General features: G+C 39.7%; 1 protein-coding gene across 1 annotated transcript in view; it reads right to left on the bottom strand.

Moving 5' to 3' along the window:
* The window catches only part of Palld (palladin, cytoskeletal associated protein), a 391,437-nt gene extending 378,991 nt beyond the window's left edge, over positions 1-12,446 (bottom strand). The window contains exon 1 of the mRNA XM_028757735.1: positions 12,297-12,446. The gene's annotated coding sequence lies outside the window, so the exon portion shown is untranslated. The remainder of the gene's footprint in view (positions 1-12,296) is intronic.
* Positions 12,447-16,223: the final 3,777 nt, after the last annotated feature.

Below are 16,223 nucleotides of genomic sequence, written 5' to 3'. Positions count from 1 at the left end.
TCTCTCTCTCTCTCTCTCTCTCTCTCTCTCTCTCTCTCTCTCTCTCTCTCTGTCTTATATGTGAGGATTTAAGGGTCTCGGGTGAGACTGGTAGTGTGGCCCACTTCCCAGAGAGAAGGCTAGTAGAGCAAGAGGGAAGCCAGGAGGGGGCAGAGCACAGTCGACCCCTGGCGCGTGAAGGCTGTAGCTTTTAAAACTACACGCAACATGCCAAAAATGAAGTGTTTCTCTTTCAGCAAGCAGCACAGGCATCTTGAGGAATAGAGGGGGTCCTCTGTAGCCTTTGATCTCTGACTATTTCTGGCCAGTACTTTGGGTTCCCTGAAAATCTCTCATTTTTCTTTTCATCTCTCCTCAGTTTAGTTTAGCTTAAGCGTCATCTCTCCTGAAACTGCCCTAAGCCACAATTCTCCGATTTCTGGGAATATGTGCAGCTCTAGGTTCTTCCCCGTAGGGGAAATGGCTGTGCCATGGCCGGGTCCATGTCGATGTCACGATCCCCTCTTCCACTTCCTTTCACAGAATGGTAGAACATGTAGTTAATGACAGTTGTGTGCAAGGGAAGCGTCAAGGAAGAGGAAGTATGTCAGATAGTTTTCCTTCAGTGATTTTTAATAGTCCCATATTAGGGCTTGCTCAAACACAAAAAAATAACTGTACAGAGGAACATGACAATTGTCTGCTATTAATATTATTTAAGGAATTTGCAATAGGGATCAAAGATTTAAGTGAGACTACTTTTACAAAGTCTGTCTTGTCAATGCTTCTTCTCTCCTCCTTGTGGTACTCCCTGGCCCGTATGAAGAGCTTCACAGCCTACCTGGGTTGTCTACCAACAGACAATCTGCCCAACGAAAACTCTCTGGCACACCTTCTTAACATGGACAACTCTCAGCCCAGGTTCTGCCCCTCTGTTCCTTAGACATTTTGTGTACTTTTATGTTTTCGTGACTTTGCATAAATTGTCCATTTTGCCATTTTGTCTTTTCTTCTCCTGATTTTCTAACCAGTTCACCTGTCCACTTCCTTTGGAGAATTTCTAGAATTCTCTGGTTAACACAATTTGATTCTGGATCCTTTGGGTAGTATTTTATCATTATATTTATCTTTTTAAACTATATATGTATTGTTTTCTTTCAGGACTGGGCATTGGACCTAGGGCCTTGGGCATGCTAGGCAAGCATTCTATTAGTGAGTTACATCCCTAGCCCCCAATTAAATGCATATAGTTTTTTTGGTGGGAGGAGATCCTTCCCCCACCCGCAACCCCACCCCCCAGCTGTATGCACTGTGAAGGCAGGAGATGTGAGTGGAGTCTTCACATGGCTATTGTTTATCACATTGGATCACAGCCTGTAATGAAAAAAAAAATACTCAGAAGTCTCTAGTATGGCAAGCATGTTTTGCAATTTCTTTTGGGGCTTGTCAGGAGATGGAGTGACAGAAACAAAGGCAAGAACTGAAATCTGTTATTATCTCTTCTGCTCTCAGAACCAGAGCCCCACTGTAGAATTTCAAATATATCTTCTTCACGGAAATGCTCTTCTGTCATTAACTTCAGATTGTAGGAGTTCATTTTTTTTTTTCTGCATTTGTTGATTGGAGTGTGAAGTGTGTCTGAGAGAGGGAGTCATTTCCTCCTTCCACAGTGTGGCATGTGGGTTCTGGGGATTAAACTTATATCAGCAGCCTTGGGTAACTGAGTCAGTAACTAGGCCTAAAAATTCATTTCAAGCATTTTATATGGATATTAAGTATATCCATTTAGCCAGGCAGTGGTGGCACACGCTTTTAGACTTTCTTGGGAGGCAGAGGCAGGTGTATCTCTGAGCTGGAGGCCAACCTGGTCTACAGAATGAGTTTCAGGACAGCGAGGGCTACTCAGAGAAATCCTGTTGTGGGAAAACTCTGCTAATTAAGGTAGAAGTCCACCATGACCTGACAGCCTCTTGGCTCAGCACACTTTGTGACACTTTATTAGCAGGGCTTTTCCTTCTCTGACTTTGTCTGGGGAATTCTAAGCTTCCTATGCCTGTAAATCAGGAATGTCACATAGCCTCAGTTAGATTACAGAATCAATGTCCTTTTTCCTGATAAAACCTGTTCAGCTAGCACCTGAGATTCCTGAAATGCTCCACCTGCTAATGAGGCAGTTTGATGCCCTAAGCCCTCAACCAGTGACCTTTCTGGGACTGGGGCAAAGGTTCAGTAAATAAAACATTTGCTGTGCAAGTGTGAGGAGAAGAGTTTAGATTCCCAGGACCCAGGTAAAGTGAGGAAGGTGTGATGGCAGGCACCGAGAAGCCAGCACTCAAGAACCAGAGCTAACTGGAGCAAGCTGATTTGTTATACTGGCTGATTGATGAGTTCTGGGTTAAGAGACCCCAATCTCAATCAATAAAAGTAGAACTAGGTAGAGGAAGACACTACATGTCAGCTTCAGAACACACACACACACACACACACCCCATGCACATGCATGGAAAAATCACACCCCAAATACATGCAAAAAATATTTTGTTCCTAGAAATCTATTTTTTTTTTACCAACAGCAACTTAACATGCTTATTGAGATACAAACAGAAACAAAAACCAAGAGGCTAAACAAAGAGCTAATAGAAGATGGCTATACAATGGTACTTAATTTCTCCCCGTGTTCTGTTTTGCATTTTTTTTCCTCTAGGTGTGTTGGGAATTGTTAGTAAGCTCATGGACAGTGCATGTGTGAAGATCATGTGCTTCCTTCCTTTTGAGACAAGTGTTTCATTGGTGTGGAACTTCACCACGTAGCCGTCAAACTTCCAGTGATTCATCTCTACCTTGTAACACCATTGACATTCCAGAAGTATGCCATGGGCCTCTTCTTTTACACACAGATTCTGGGGATCTGAACTCATAATTTTGAGACAAACACTTTAGTGACTGATCCATCCCTCCAGTCCCCATTTTACATTTCTCTGTTGTCCTTCACATACGAGGGATGGCTTATGCATCTTATTTAAATATTAGCATATTCTGAATTTGTTTAGTCACTCTTTCCATGACTTTCCTATGCTTTGTCCTAAGCTATATACTGCCCTTCATCCAGTTTGTAGTTCTTTGTTTTGTATCTTGTACTTACGTGTGTTAAAATATGCATATTTTTCTCAGCTTTTGTTTGTCTGTGAGTGCCTTTGTCACTTCCAAAGGATAGTTTTATGGAACAATGAATTCTTTCTTGGTAGTTTTTTTTTTTTAGTACTTCGAAGAAAAATATAATGCTACTTTCTTCTAGACCAGTGGTTTTCAACCTCTTTAATGCTGTGACCCTTTAATATGATTCCTCGTGTTGTGATGGGACATAAAACTATTTTCTTTGCTACCTCAGAATTTCAATCTTTCTACTGTTATGAATTGTAATGTACATATCTGATATGTGATCCTTTGACTCCATAACATTTGCAACCCATAGGTTGAGACACACTGTTCTAGACTATTAGATTTTTGTGGGAAATTGGTTGTCTGGTAAATTGGGATACACGAATGTCATTACCTGTCCTTCCTCTCTCACATCCTTGAGTGTTCACTCTCTTTCACCCTTGAGCTTTCTGTTAAGACCTTTCATTATAACACATCATGGGGTAGACCTCATTGGATTACATTTGACCTGTGACCCCTGACTTTCCTCTATGTGTTTATTCGTATCTTTATTCAGTTTAGTAAAGTTTTCTGTCCCTTCACACTTTTCTTTATGCCAACTGGAAATGTCTGCATAGCTTGTCCTCTTGCTGTTATTTTTCCTTCCGTTTGCTGTCCCTCCAATGGATGCCTCTTTTGCACTTTAAATTTTACTGAATGTATTTTGATGCTCAAGAATTACTACTGCTTGATCTTTTTAAAAAAGTTATCTATCTGTTTAGGTTTCTCTTTTACATTATTGAAATGATTCTCTATTTTCTTCGAATTCAGAGCTCACTGAGCTCTGTAGAAGCTGTTTTCAGCTCCCTGAGACTTTCCCCACATTAGCTCCTGCCTGGTACCCCATTTCATGTGGTTTCTGACCTTATTCTGATTATTAAGTGAGGGGATGGTTTTCTTTTAAACACTCCAGATGCTTACTATGCAATGCTGTCCCAATGTTAAATATTTACTTTTGTCTACCTAACCTGCTATATGTGTCCCTCTAAAAATTCTAAGTCAACTATCTATTTTCTATGCTTCTATAATTACTTCCAGATTTCACCACTGGATGGCACCCAGGTCCAGAATTTTTCAGGCTATTGCAGTTTCAGAATAAGAGGGCAATCAAAACCCAGGCTTGTCCCTAATATGTTGTTGACATGTTGTTCAGAAAGAAACAGGGGAGTACCCAGAAAGAGGAGTCTGATACTTCAAGAGCATCTCCTTTTCCCAACTTCTTTAAGGTAAGTCCAAATGCACCCATGGTTATGCTTCTGTGGTGCTCAGGCATTACAGAATTCTGTTGAGATTTTGTTGTTGTTGTTGTTGGTGGTGTTTGGTTTTTGTTTTTGTTTTGTTTTTGTTTTATTTTCAGGACAGGGTTTTTCTGTGTATACTTGGCTGTCCTGGAACTCACTCTATAGATCAGGCTGACCTAGAACTCACAGAGATCTGTCTGCCTCTGCCTCCCAAGTGCTGGGATTCAAGGCATACATCTGCCTCACAATTCTATTCAATTTTAAGCAGTTCCACTGTATATGGATAATATACAGGGCTCTGTATCCTATACATATGCCATCAAAGTCATCAAAATGAGCTCATCCCTGAAGAAGCAGATTTCTAAGAGCAAACAACATACCACTGGAGTTGGACCAATTAGCTGAGGGTAAACTCATAGCAAAAGATTGTGACAACCAGTTACAGGAGATGCTAGTTAGAAGAGAAGCCCAGCAGACTGTATCTGTATGTCCTCTGGCAATAGTTCCAGAGGCCCCCTTTTCCATGGATTCACGGAAAGGAAGGAGGCATGGTAGGCACAAGAGTAAGATAAGACAAATACATTAACCCAGGTCCTGGTTACTCATAATAAGCAGCCTCACCCAGGAAAAATGTGACTGAAAAAGACCTCTGCCCCTGTTCCAGGCTCCAGGTCAAATAGTTTATCTCACCTCTGACACACATGGGCCACTTGAAACTGACATTTAAAATCGCCTGTCACTGAGACCTGCAACGACAGCTCTGCACTCTGTGCCTGTGGTTCTTATCCAGTCTTCTAGAGTATTCCCCTTGCATCCGTATCAACACTCTGCCTTGACTTTCAGTGTAGTTCCTCTAAACAGTGTTAGCCTCTTTAGCCTCTAATAAGAGCCATTGTGTCCCACATACATGACAGAGTAAATAATACTCACATATGTAGTATGATCTAACCATTATTGTAGTAATTTAGATTGGGATCAGTGGGGCTGGTGAAGTGACTCAGAGGTTAAATACTAACCGTGCAGCCTGGTGACTTGTGTTTGATCCCTGGAAATCACATAGAAAGCTGGATGGGGGGCTGAGCAATGCAATGCCAGCCTTTCTTGGGAAATCACCGAGAAGTTTCTAGGCCAGCTCGCCTGGCGTATGCAGTGCAGAAGGACAAAGGAGAGCTGCCTCAACCATGTAAAAGAAGAGACCCAACTTTTGAAAGCTCTATGCAGACCTCCACATGTATCTCATGGCACACACAAGCCCTACCCCCAAACAAACAAACAAACCAACAAACACTAAGAAATGAAAGATCGAAGTTCCTGTGTTTGCTATTGACCATGAATACTAAGTGGAATCAGGAGTACTTCCTCAGAGAAAGCCAAAGAAATTGGTTTGGCTTGTAAATTTATTGTTATTTAATAAATTCCCACATGTTGGAAAGACTAAAACATATCCATCTATGCCACTGATGGAACGTGCTCATGACGGAACTGCTGACACTCGCATGTAAGATGTACACCACTTCCTCATTTAGAAAGGTTTTAAGATAGTGTATTAAGACACTTATCTCTAAGGACTCTAACTTTTCTGTTTCTTGTCAACAGCGAAGGAAGTGTCTCGTGAAAAACATCAGAAGCAAAACATTCACCCATTTTGTTTTCCAGAAATTCTAGTACAGGTTGAGTAGCCCTATCTCGAAACTGGAAATCCCCAAGTAGTCCAAAACCCTAGACCTTTTAAAGTGCTGACCTGATCACAAGTAGAAAATTCTCCACTATGGAATTCTATTGGTGGGTGGGGACACATCTTCATAGAAGCAGGAGGAGGGGAGATGGAACCTAGGGGATTTCTGGGTGGGGGGAAATGGGGAAAGGGAATAGCATCTGAAATATAAATGCATGAAATGTTGTCTGCATAAAAATTTTAAAAGTGAGTATTAATAATACCATTAAGAAATAATAGAACGTACTTTCAGGCTACATATGTAGAGTGTATATAAAGCATAAATAATTTTGCACAAAGATTTGGGCACCCATCTCCTAAGTGCCTCATTATGTATATACAAATATTTCAAATGTTGAAGAAATGTAATATGTGAGACATCTTTGGTTCTAAACATTTTCCATAAAGGATATTCAACCTGTATTAGACAGAAAGAATGGTGTCTGAACTAATCACTGGGTTCCCAATGGAGGAGTCAGAGAGAAGACTGAAGGAGCTGAAAGGGTTTGCAGTCCCATGGTGAGAGCAACAAGACCAACCAATCGGAGCTCCCAGGGTATAAACTACCAGGCTAGGAGCACACATGGAGGGATCCATGGCTCCAGCTGTATATGTAGGGGAGGATGGCCTTGTTGAGCATAGGTGGAAGAGGAGGTCCTTGGTCCCATGAAGGCTGGATGTCCCAGTGTGGGGGAATTCTAGGGCAGAGAGGTGGGAGTGAGTGGGTGGGGGCACATCCTCATAGAAGCAGGAGGAGGGGGGATGGGATTAGGGGGTTTCTGGGTAGAGGGAAAAGGGGAAAGGGGGTAACATCTGAAATGTAAATGAAATATCCAATTTAAAAAAATTGTGTCAAGCTTGCTAACTCTTTGTAACATATGTAAAATGGACACAGTTACTAAGCACCTACTATGAATTATACTTCTCTTTTTATAGCTTAAGGACATAGCCATCTGAAAGAGTAACATCCTAACATTCCTTAAACTTTTTGCTCGTTAGTGGTCCTGAGAATCAGGGCTCGGAACCCAGGTGCACTAAGTGCCCCACCACTGAGTTTCATGTCCATAATCTAACATTTTAATAGAAGAGGTATGAGTAGTAAATTAAATGATTTCCAGGTTCCGAATTTCTTATACTTAAATGCCTTTTTAAATTGTTTCTAGATTGACTATTTGACAATTATACTATGTTTTTATGATGTCTATAGACCATGGCTGATTGGAAGCCTCTCAGTTATTGGAGAGAAGGGTGGTGACTCCCACAAACCAAGACTGGGCTCAGGCTTCCCTCAAACTACCAGAGAAACAGAAGATGCTGGTATCCCACAGTGCTTTGCATGCAAATTCTTGCCAGTAAATATTGACATGTGTTCATGTGTGTATCACACATTCTAACAGAAGAAATCTTAGCATAGCCAGGTCCCTCACCAGCTACAGCACTTTGGGGTTGACCCTGCACCTTTCCAGCAGAACTGATGCTGATAGTAGGGTGCAGGTAACCCGGCCGCTGGATGAGAGCTCTGGAACATTGGCACTGCCAATGAGAGCTGGCCTTGGGGTCATGAGAGTGGGTGAACTGCTTTGTCCCTTGCCTGCAAAACTCAGGAGAACCAGCACAGTAGGGCTGGACTTGAATGAGGAGGGGAGTGTAAGCCAGTACTGATGGAAAGGGAAAGCTGGCACTGACACTCATCTGGCCTGAGGTGGCTGAGGTGGGGTGGGTGTGGGAATGATTTTCTCCTCATCACCTGTGGTAGTGGGGAGAGCTGGCCCTGAGGGCATGAGAGCAGGAGAACTAGCCCTGTTCTACACTGGCTATAATATTTGGGAGAGAAGACCTTGCAGCTCACCTAGGCAGCACAGTGGATCGCCCCCAGATCTGGAAGTCTCAGGTAAGCGAGCCTTGAGGGTGTAAGGGCAAAATAGCTGGTCGAGCCCCTACAAGGCTGCAGCACTTGAGAGTGGGCCTCATGCCTTGACTGGGCAACACAGTGGAGCTGGCCCTGGAAGCATGGGTGCTGGTCAGCCAGCCCCTAGAGGGAATTAGACCAGGACAGCTACTCTACCTCTTGTTGATGGCTACATTGGGTGGCCTAGCCAGAGCAGCGCTGGAGAGCTCACCTTGGTAGTGTGACTAGGGGAGAACTGGCAGGCTGACCAGCTTAGCTACCCCCCAGGCCCAGATCCAGGTCTTTGATTTGGCCCAGCCCAAGATCTATATCATCTGCAGATGATTGGGACACATGAAAGGGCCAGTAGTGTTAACTAAAGCTGCAGGATCTCCATGGCACAGAGCGATGAAGGGATAAAGGGGAAGAGGCCCTGTGATGATCCAATATTGTCACAGAAGTCGGAGATCTCAAACCAGACCAATGACTCATTGCAATGAACACTTGCAAGTGAAGATGTGTGGACTGTATTCCACATTGTGACAAACTACTTCTTTCAGGATGAGGTGTTTTCTGTGCTTTGTTTGTTCACGTTTTTTTTTAAAATTTCATTTTATTTTGGAGAGGAAGTTGCAAGGGCAAAGGATGTTTATGAGGGGGAGGGAGATGAGCAGGACTGGAGTGAATGGTGTGAAAGTAACAAGGAATCAATGAAAAGTTTAAAAAAAAGAAAAAACAAAATCTTACCATTACTACCCTAGTATTTGGAGAAATGTTTATTTGGAGATCTTGAATATGTTATATATTGTACATGTGCATGGTTCACATGCTATGTGAATATGCAAATGACAAAAAAGATAGATGCATCAATAAGTTATAAATAATCATGACTTTTAAAGTTGCCGAGCTTGATGTATAGAAAACTTATATTCATGACACTTGGGAAAATCCTCTATATTATGAGTAAAATATATGTACCTGCATAATATATATATATATATATATATATATATATATATATATATATATATATGTGTGTGTGTGTGTGTGTGTATACATATATACATATATACATATATATCCTTATATCCTTATAATCTTCTATAATAATCCTGTTGACAAAAGGCACTATTGTCTGTTGACTGTTGATATAAGAATTCATAAGAATTATTTCTTTTGTTTGTTTGTTTGTTTGTTTGTTTTGTTTGTTTTCTGAGACATGGTTTTTCAGCATAACCAGCCCTGGCTGTCCTGGACTCACTTTGTAGAGCAGGCTGGCTTTGACCTCACAAAGATCCGCCTGCTTCTGCCTTCTGAGTGCTGGAATTAAAGGCATGTGACATAATTGTCTATGTATGCCCAGCTTACAAATTGTTTCTTAACTTCAACAGAATGCAAGAGAGACAAGCTAGACACACACAACCAGTGTAGCATATAACAAGAACACCATCAAAAGGATTTGCTTTACAATAAGTAGAAGCAAAGCTTTCTATGACTGTTTCTGAGTTAATCATTTTCATAGTAAATCATTTGACCCTGCATGGAACACACATCATGTTTCTACATTAGTATTTTTATTTCTCAAGACTGAAAGGAAAAGGCCCAAATATTTGGCTCAATGTGTAGCATTCGGAGCTGGCAGACTCAGCACGGAAGCCTGTGTTTAACTACAGAGCTCTCTCTTCCCACTGCAGACACTATGAGTAGTTATCTTAAGTTTAGATAAGAGGAGAATAGTTGTGATCTGTAGAATACATCAAGAGACACCATGGCCAAGACACACAAGAGAACTCTAAAATTTTGAAAGAAAAATTGATGTTAGAAAGGAGACCGACTCCTACATCTTTTGTGTGTACTAGGATGAAAAAAGTACTCTTCTGGAGATTTCAGAGAGGGAGAGATGGTTCCATAGTCACCTGAAAATGCACATGTGCATAGCAATAAACACATGAGAAGTGTTGGGGAGATCAAGCCAATCAGTAAATACTGGTTAGCTCTATTGTGGGATGTAGATAGAAATAGGAAATTCAAGTTATAAGCTTAGGTGGAAATTTTCTATTGTAATGATTTAGATATTTAAAGTAAGCACCCTCATTCGTTTGTTTGTAGACACCGAAAAAGAATAATAAAAACTTTTGATTAAACCATTCAATATTGCTGACATTGTTCAGAAAAACCTATCTATGAAGGCCAAAGCTAAGAACAAAGGCCCTGAAGTTTGTTGTTTTTAGAAGCATGGCTAGCTTTAGACTGATTTCTTGCTTCTTATTTCCTTCTTCCTTTTCTTTTTATTTCTCTTTTCTCTTTCTTCATTTCAGTAAATTTTTTGTCGTTACAAAGATTCCTGTAGGGTAACAGCCAAATGTGATAACATTCACAAAATCCTATGTTTGATGCAAAATGACTTCAGTTATATAACTATTGCTTAATAAACGAACAAGCTCCTCTTCTTTTTGATCATCAGATCCATTGCCATAGTGAAAAGGTATCTCAGATTTACCCTGTGGTTTTAAACACAGTCCATCCTCCCAAGTAAGACACTTCATCTAAACTTAGGGAACAGAAGCTGATAGTTTATTCAGTTATACAGCCATAGACTGTGTTTAATGAGGAGGACTTGAGTTTTTTTTTTTTCTGGTACCCCCTTCATCCCTCTTTATTTTGTCAAATTTATATTGAATCCACTGGTAATAACTGTGGTTTTTATTTTTAATGCATACATTTCTCACTAACATTCAAAAATCACATTTGACAGACTGTACTGTAGATATTCACAATCAAAAATGTTTTATTCGTGTGTATATTAAAATTATTTATCCAAGATGTTCCTATATTCTCTACTGTGATGCTGTGTCACTTGCAAATCATTGTCATAATGCTTTGATTAGTCTTTGTTTTCTTGGCTGGAATTTTACCAGGCCATGGCCACTCACTCTTCATGGTCCTGATCCTTAGCTGAATTCCAGAATCAGAATCTTAGTGTCCTTTGAAGGCTCCTGACTACCCTAATTAAGCAATGGGGATTCTTGTCCTGGCCATGAAGGAGTATCGGTTAGTATACATTAAAGAATTAGTCCAACTTATTTTGCACACACAAATATTTCCTCCTCACACTTTTTAAATGAGAAAACAAAATAAACAAAACCAAAGCCATGAAGTCACCATGGTGGTAATTTCCCAGAGTGAGTCTCACTCCTTCTCTCAAGAAGTGTGATCTGTGGCAATTTAAATATCCACTTTTAGCTACAGAACAAAGAAGCCTGGACAGAGAGCAGACAGAGCCAGAGAAAGGGACCCAAGCCACACTGGATGCCAGAACAACAGGACCAGGAATGTGTAATCCTGTAGTTCCAGAGTGGGCTATGACAAGATAGGACCCCAGACCTCTTCTTCAGTTTGCAGCTATAAATTTCTGAATATTTGAGCAGAGTATTCAATTTCTTTGAAAAAAATAGTTGGATAGTATCTTTATCATGTAAAGGGACTTTATTTTGATAGACACAGACGTGGAACAGATTTTGAATAGTTTTCTATTGCCAAGTAATAGACCTTGTACTTGGCCATAGTATTTACACTAGAAGGTAATTAGTATTTTTAGAAAATGGTAAAAAGTAATGTGAGCCTGAAATAATTCTGCACCAACATCATGTGTTGGATTCAAGACAATGTCCTCAGTAACTTAAAAACAACATGATACAGGACTAGGTTTTGATATTTATATTTGACAGACTGCATTGTAGATAACCACATTCAAACATTTTTTATTCATTTATATATTAAAATTATTGTATATCGCCTGGTATTATGCCAACGAATTTAATCACATCTTGTTGGTTAATTTAAAATCTTTCAAAAGGTAATTAATAACTTAAAATATTTAAAACCTAAGGTTTATTATTTTAAGCCATCAGGTTTTAGCTTAGACATGGATGACAGTCAAGATGGCTATAGTTTCAATTACTATGAAATATAACACGTGCACTCTTGACAAATTTGACTCCATCCACAAACATATTAACCCTTTTATTCCTTTGGAACTGTTCAGAATGATTTAGCACACCTAAGATTATAACCCTAAAGTCTGATAGTGTGGGCAGAAAGAAATCCAGCAAAGTTTATGTGTTGCCTGTTTTGAGAAAAAAAATACAAAATTAACATTACATTTCTTATCCTCATGAAAGAAAAAAAAACCAAGCGTTTTCCAAATAGAATCATAGTGTCAGGCAAAGCTACTGAAATATTTCCAACTTTAAAAGTCTTAAAAGTGTTGTCTTACCAGTAAGCGTGTTAAGGTGTGTACAGAACTTCTCAATGCTTGGTTGGTTTGAAGCCTTCCCAAGGGCAATGGATTTCCCAGGAGTTTTTCTTCTTTCTCCTGGTGAGTGGAGGTCGGTCTTGCCTGTCCATTAAGGACTGCTTGGTCTGTGGTATTGAGACAACTGTGGCCTGAGACACTCATCTGTTCTCTTACTCTACTCGGCTATATTTGGTAACTGAACTCATGTTTCAGCTGAGTGCCACAATCAGGAATCCCAGGAGTGGGTTGGGAAGCAGCCCCAGATCTGAGGCTGGGTTCTTAGAAATTAAAGCCACTTAGTATAGTAGGAACCATAGTTATGAATTTAAACATTTAACCATAGTCCCCTCTGACTTTGTCGTTGGAAATTACCTCCCAGCCTTTTCACATGCCTTTAGTTATTTTCCTGAGGAAGACTTTTGGGATGATCTGCTCTGTATGTTTAAATTTTAGCCATGTGGTGGGTTCTTCTAAAATAGTAAACCCAGTAACTAAAAATTAAGCCACCTGCCAAACTGAGTGGAGATGCCAATTGCTTTCTTAGTTCATGGTGTTAATTAAAAATATGACTAGAGTGTGTATTAAAGATGTAGTCCAAGGCATAATTGAATACAAGTGTAACAAATGGAGACAGAATCTTACAGTTCAGAACGCTGAGCCTGATGCATTAAGAACACTTAGCAAATAATTGCCTGGAAAAGGCGAGCAAACGGTGAGGTAACGTTGTCTCATACAAGAATGAAATTGTCACAACTGTAAAAAGAAAATGCACCACAAATCCTTTTGTGAAGTATTTTATAGCAGCTCACTGTGACCTAGTCCGTAATGTTCTCCTGTTAATAACAAATAGAGGTAGGAGAAGCCAAGAACTTTTCTGACCCAAGATTATCTACTAGAGTAAGACCTAGGGGTGCAGAGAATCACAGGAAAGGTCTCAGGAAATTCAGAAAGTACTGAGACTTGATTTGGATCTCATGACCTTTGGTCTGGTTTCATGTCTAAAGAAATCTGTTCCTGATCGTGAAGTTTGTGATTTGCTCCTTGTTCTGCTCTGATCCCTGGCACAGTGCTTCCATGTCTGATTCACCCTTACATTTATTAGTTAGTGATTTTACAACTTACTCTTTGTAGAGCAAAAGTGGTACCCGTCTCTTAAGAGTGATTGTCTTAGGTCACAGAACAGAAATTGACTTTCGTACTTCTTGAGACTGAAAGATGCCCATGGGTTCATTGTCCAGTGAAAGTCCTTTTTCCATTTCTAAGCTGTCACCTTGAGTTCTGTGTCCTCTGGTGGAGACACTTCCATTACACAGCACAAAGTGGAAGGCAAGGGCATTTTAATAAGGGTATTTAATCCTTTCTATGATGTCAATGTTCATAATTTCACTCCTAAGCCAAACTGTTAATATTGTTGCATTGGGAATACAGTTTAACACCTTTAAAAAAAACTAAGCAATTAAATTTTAAATCAGAGTTCAAGACAATAGACAGTGTACACCAGTCATCATGCCCGCCAAGAGAATGTAACAAGGAATAATTGCTTGTACAGATCACAGGAGGAAAAGGCTGCCTCAGGCTGAGGTGCTGTTTCAACGTAAATTTTGGAAGGGCATTCAGACCTTAGCAAGGATGAAACAAGTAAGCACCTGTCTATCATGCTTTTATCCCATAAGGAATAACAAAACTGGAAAGGGCAGAGATGGAGAGGGAAGATAACAGAGGATGCATAAAATGGTGGAAAGTGGTAATTATGAGAACCAATCCAAGTTATAAAACCAAAATGCATACAGGAGGGGCTGCTGATAGAAAAGAAATGATTTACCCTGGGATCCCAGAGAAACTCGGCAGTGGGAGGCCTCAGGCAGACCTTGCCTTGTGCATAGTCTTAGTTGATAACTTCATTATTCCAAGTAGGAGTGGGATAGGACCTACGGTCTGGACTAAGAAAATCCTGCTGGAGCATGTGATGCTCCTTCTTTGTCTACACTTTAGACAGCTAGGAGGTGCCTTCTCTTGCTTGGAGAAGGAAAGAGGCTGCTTCTCTGGGACTTTAAAGCAGATTCTAGTTGCAGAGATGCAAAATACAGAGGATATAAATAAAGAGGCCATGGGAGAAATGTATGATAGTCTCATTTTGTCTTCTTTCTCTCTAACATCCTTTGTTGAACATATATTTTCTTCTTCCTTTGTTTTAGGAAAATTTCATCAGGAAACCGGCATGGTGTGGCAGAAATGGAGGTAGTAACTGATGAATCTGATCAAGAAACAATAAACATGGTGGTATGCAGGCCTTGCAAAATTGTTCTAAGCAATGTTCTATTAATTGGCTCAGAAACAAATCCTTCAAACATGGCCCATCTTTAGACATCTTCCTCTTACACTAATCTGGCTGAGATACGCTCTCCAGAATCAAGTATGACATACGTTGAGTTTATGTTCCTCTGTGCACAGCAGTGAACTTCAGATATGCTGCCCATAGATTTGGTTTCTTGAGGGCTTGTTTAATCTACTGTTCATATGCTGCCTGATCCCATGGGTGGTCTTCTGGATACAAGGCACTTGACAGATTGCGTATATGCACAAGATGATTAGAGATAACATGAAAGTAGTGAAAATAGAATTGAACTTGTATCTGAAAAGTGAGATGAGACCCTATACCTTATATGTGAGCATTGGGGACTGTTGGGTATTCTATGCTTTCTCTCCCTTCAGTGGTGGGAATTGAACCTTACACTCTATCACAAAGCTGTATTTCTAGTTCCAAAAATCTCATTTCTAATCTGCCTAAAGGCAGCAAGTGTTTACACTTGTTCTACATAGAGCTGAAAAAAAACATTTGTTTCAATAGAGCATACTTAATTTAAGAAAAATAAGCATGTCTTTATAACGATGAAATAAATCACGCATTATATTATAATCACATCATTATTTACTGAATAATGTCAAATTGAACACAGTAAAAGCACACAGTAGTGTTTTGAAGAGTAGTAGGTAACATTTGAAGGAATTATTATCAAGTAGAAAAAATTTATGTATGTTAAAATAAAATATATATTACAACTTAAATTTATCCAAGTTGTAATAGTTGTTTTACTATGCAAAAATAAAGAATTGGATTCAGCATATTAATAACTCAAAAGGGAAAGGCCATATGGCTAATTCTACCAGTTATTAGCATGCCTTTGAACCAAATTCAACATCCATTTTCATTTAAAATATAATTTTGGAAGGTGAGAAAAATGGTTCTAACTCATTAAATTTTAAAATATATATGCACAGGAGCATGTATGTATGTATGCTTCTGCAGCCAAATATACAGGAAGACTGTGTGAAGGGGACAGATGAAGAAGCCTGAGGCAACAAATGCCTTTGGTGGGACCCGAAGACATGAACAGAGGATTCCGGTAAAATGACGTATCGGATGCTTGTGTGTGAGTAGTTGCTTGAAGTGTCAGCAATTTTTTCTCTTGGCTTTCTACAATTCCACTGATCTTTCTTTTATTATAGATTAAAGGACTTTGTGTAGGGTCTGAAAAGATGGCTCACAGGTTGTGAATGCATGCAGAAGACCAGAGTTCAGAAGTTCTTAGCAGCCAGGTTAGATTGTTCACAACTGTCTGCAACTCTGGCTTCAGAGGTTCCAATGCCTTCTTTTGATCTTCACAGGCATGCACAGGTAGGTGTACATGCATGTACACACATGCATACATATACATGCACTCACATGTGCACACACATACTCAATAAAAATAAAATAAATCTGAAAAAGAAATTGTATTTATATTTCACTTTATTCAATAAAATCAATATTCCTTTGGTCTATGGGGAAATTGGTTTGGAATCCATTAATAAGTATGTAGTCATAGGGATATATTCAGTATACAATTATGGTTTGGATTAACAATA

This window comes from Grammomys surdaster, unplaced genomic scaffold (assembly GCF_004785775.1).
Source record: "Grammomys surdaster isolate TR1022 unplaced genomic scaffold, NIH_TR_1.0 126182, whole genome shotgun sequence".
Classification (NCBI taxonomy): Eukaryota; Metazoa; Chordata; class Mammalia; order Rodentia; family Muridae; genus Grammomys; species Grammomys surdaster.
This window is presented reverse-complemented; position numbering and strand designations above follow the sequence as displayed.